This window comes from Pinus tabuliformis, chromosome J, assembly GCF_031772625.1.
Source record: "Pinus tabuliformis cultivar Carrire ecotype Pingquan chromosome J, CPIR1, whole genome shotgun sequence".
Lineage (NCBI taxonomy): Eukaryota > Viridiplantae > Streptophyta > Pinopsida > Pinales > Pinaceae > Pinus > Pinus tabuliformis.
In genome coordinates, this window is record NC_142295.1 from 1,060,360,509 (window position 1) to 1,060,364,271 (window position 3,763).

The following is a 3,763-nucleotide window of genomic DNA, read 5'->3' on the forward strand; positions in this document are numbered from 1 at the left end:
TCATGCACTTTGATAGTTGCTTGATTGATTTGTTCTTAGGAGATTTCCTGTGGATTTCTTATAATTTAGGATTTAATTAAAAAATAGTTGAAATTTTATGCAGCGATGTTGATAGGACTCACAGACGGTGAAGTTGGTTCCTTATGTAATTAAATCCTTCCTATTTGGACAGTTTGGAAGATACTGAGAAGGGTCTACTCCTAAATCATTACTCTGCATAAGATTTGGCTTATCTAATGGATCACTAAAGTCAGTTACCAAAAAAAGAATTCAAGCAAGAAGACATATCAAGGCCTTCTGTAAGCATAGGCATCTTCAATGGAGTATCCATGTTAGAAGGTTCCTGGTTGCTGGCCACTGTGTCTACTTTCACAAGTTGTATATTTTCTCCAACTTTGAATTCTTGTGTCTCTTCAGCTCCATTCTGTACAGATTGTTCTTCCTGGTCATCCTTACTACCATACTTGAAACAAGTCATTCATACTACTGAAATGGAGCAACCCTGCTGCTAGATAAAGCTCAAACTTGATGAAGATCTTCTTACTGTTATTCAAAACTTTTTGCAGGGTTATGATTTGAAACCCTGCTTCGACTGAAACCCCAAGTGTAGAAGATAGTTTTGATTTTGAAATGCTAATAGTATAGACAGTGGATGTCAACAATATCACTGACTGCCAGAACAATCTGCCCATGCATATGCTCTTCCTTGCTTATGATATTGAAGATAGGCAAAGGAAATTATACCAATGAGATAGATCAATGCTTCAGAGAATGAAGATCGGTGGATACCCCTAGACTTATTATGGAGATTGAAGACACAGCAAAAGTTTGACATTCCTTAGAAGTGAAGTCAGATGATCTTTGGTATCATAGAGATTTGTTCCTTTCACTTCTTCATAGGCACCTTACTAGCTAGTGCCAGTGAGAAGTATCAGTGAGTTCTGAGGGAGCAACATATCTTTTCTTACTATGCCAACTATATGCCCTAGACTTGAATCTAAACAGCGAATTGTCAACAATGTTGTCTTGTCACTTACAAAAAAAAAAAACTCAACAGTGTCTTGTGGATCTTAAATTCAACAAGTTTATTTATGCTGGTCTCTGTAAGATTACAGTCTTCATTAGGAGTTCTTTCCATGGTCATATAAGATGATGTCATTTGATGGTATTGGTTAGATTACATATAAACATCGAATTCTCAACAATGGTGTCTTGTCACTTAAAAAATACTCAACAGTGCCTTATGGATCTTAAATTCAACATGTTTATTTATGCTGGTCTCTGTAAGATTACAGTCTTCATTAGGAGTTACTTCCATGGTCATATAAGATGATGCCATTTGATGCTATTGGTTGGATTATATATATATGGAGTATCGATAACATATTAACTATGCATCAGTGCCAAAATATGTCGCAGAGAAGCAATGTAGGTTGATGCCATTCATTCAAACTGACTTTGTTGTAGAGGAACGTGTCAGTCATCCTGTGTGTTAATGTTATACATAATGCAGAGGAACAAAGTCTTATACATCGTGAGCCATATGAATTGTGTAGATCCAAGAGCCATCGGTAATAGAATTGGCAGTAACAACATACCAAGAAGCTCTGCTATTGCTGTTCAATGAAGCTACGAAGCTGAGCTGTGTAGAAATTAAATCTCAACTAAATTTGGAAGGTGAAGATCTTATTCAACTTCTGTATTTAGTTTCATGTGGCAAGAACAAGATTCTTCTAAAGGAACCTAGCACTAAAACAATATCTACAAGTGATAATTTTGAATTCAATCCTCCCTTTTCGCACAAGTTGAAAAAGATTAAGATTCCACTTACGGATATGAATGCAAATGAGGGGAATAGAGTGATTGAAAATGTAAAAGAAGACAGACATTTCTAAATACATTCAACAATAGTTCTCATCACGAAGGTTAGAAAAATCTTACCTCAGCAACAACTATTGAGTGAGTGTGTTGAACAGCTCCAAAGCACATTCAAGCCTGAACTTAAAGCAATAAAATCCAGAATTCAGGACTTGATCTCAAAGGAGTACCTGGAACGTGACAATGAAAACAATAATTTATTGAGATATATAGCCTAATATCGTTGTTTGAGATGCAAGTCGAAAACAAATCTGTAATGCAACTTATGGTTAATTTTGTTTTATTTTAGAGAAATAAAACATATCACAGATTGGATTTTCCATGTGAGTTCGATTGACTAACATAGAAATACTCTGTTTTGTGATAGAGGATGAAGAAGATTTCTAGGTCACTTGCAAATCACTCACCCAGTTCTACCTTCAAGAGGAGGGACTTTAGATAATGCATGGTTTTTGTGCCACAACTCATCACAGGAGAGAACACGGCTCAACTCATGCTACTGTTCCTTAAATTTTGTTTTATGTTTCAGACAGGGAGTTCCATCCCTTCGTCTACAAGGAAATAACATAAAGTGGCGATGGAATGATATAGAAGTTGAAACTATTAGGATCTAAAGGAGTGGTGGTTTTATCCACTACTCTAGCTAGTGCCTAAAAAATATAAAATTTGGGTTTGGTGGTCGTGAATTCCATTGTCACTGAAGGTAGGTATAGCCTAATTTTGTGTCCACCAGAAACCTATCAATTATTTTCGCTATACCCTCCTTACCCTTCCTTTCATTACACCGATCTTACAAATAGCATGCACTTTCAGAACCTAGTCAAAGAGCCCCCAACTCCAATGGTTTTTCAGACTGGTTATGATTTGAAACCCTGCTTCGTCTGAAACCCCAAGTGTAGAAGATAGTTTTGATTTTGAAATGCTAATAGTATTGACAGTGGATGTCAACAATATCGTTGACTGCTAGAACAATCTGCCCATGCATATGCTCTTCCTTGATTATGATATCGAAGATAGGCAAAGGAAATTATACCAATGAGATAGATCAATGCTTCAGAGAATGAAGATTGGTGGATACTCCTAGACTTATTATGGAGATTGAAGACACAGCAAAAGTCTGACATTCCTTAGAAGTGAAGTGAGATGATCTTTGGTATCATAGAGATTTGTTCCTTTCACTTCTTCATAGTCACCTTACTAGCTAGTGCCAGTGAGAAGTATGAGTGAGTTCTGAGGGAGCAACATATCTTTTCTTTCTATGCCAACTATATGCCCTAGACTTGAATCTAAACAGCGAATTGTCAACAATGGTGTCTCGTCACTTAAAAAAAAAACTCAACAGTGCCTTGTGGATCTTAAATTCAACAAGTTTATTTATGCTGGTCTCTGTAAGATTACAGTCTTCATTAGGAGTTCTTTCCATGGTCATATAAGATGATTCCATTTGATGCTATTGGTTAGATTACATATAAACATCGAATTCTCAACAATGGTGTCTTGTCACCTAAAAAATACTCAACGATGTCTTATGGATCTTAAATTCAACATGTTTATTTATGTTGGTCTCTGTAAGATTATAGTCTTCATTAGGAGTTATTTCAATGGTCATATAAGATGATGCCATTTTGACACTATTGGTTAGATTACATATATATGGAGTATCAATTCCATATTAACTATGCATCAGTGCCAAAATATGTCGCAGAGAAGCAATGCAGATTGATGCCCTTCATTCAAACTGACTTTGTTGTAGAGGAACGTGTCAGTTGACCTGTGTGTTAATGTTATACATAATGCAGAGGAACAAAGTCTTATACATTGTGAGTCATATGAACTGTGTAGAGCCAAGAGCCATCGATAATAGAAGTGGCAGTAACAACCAACC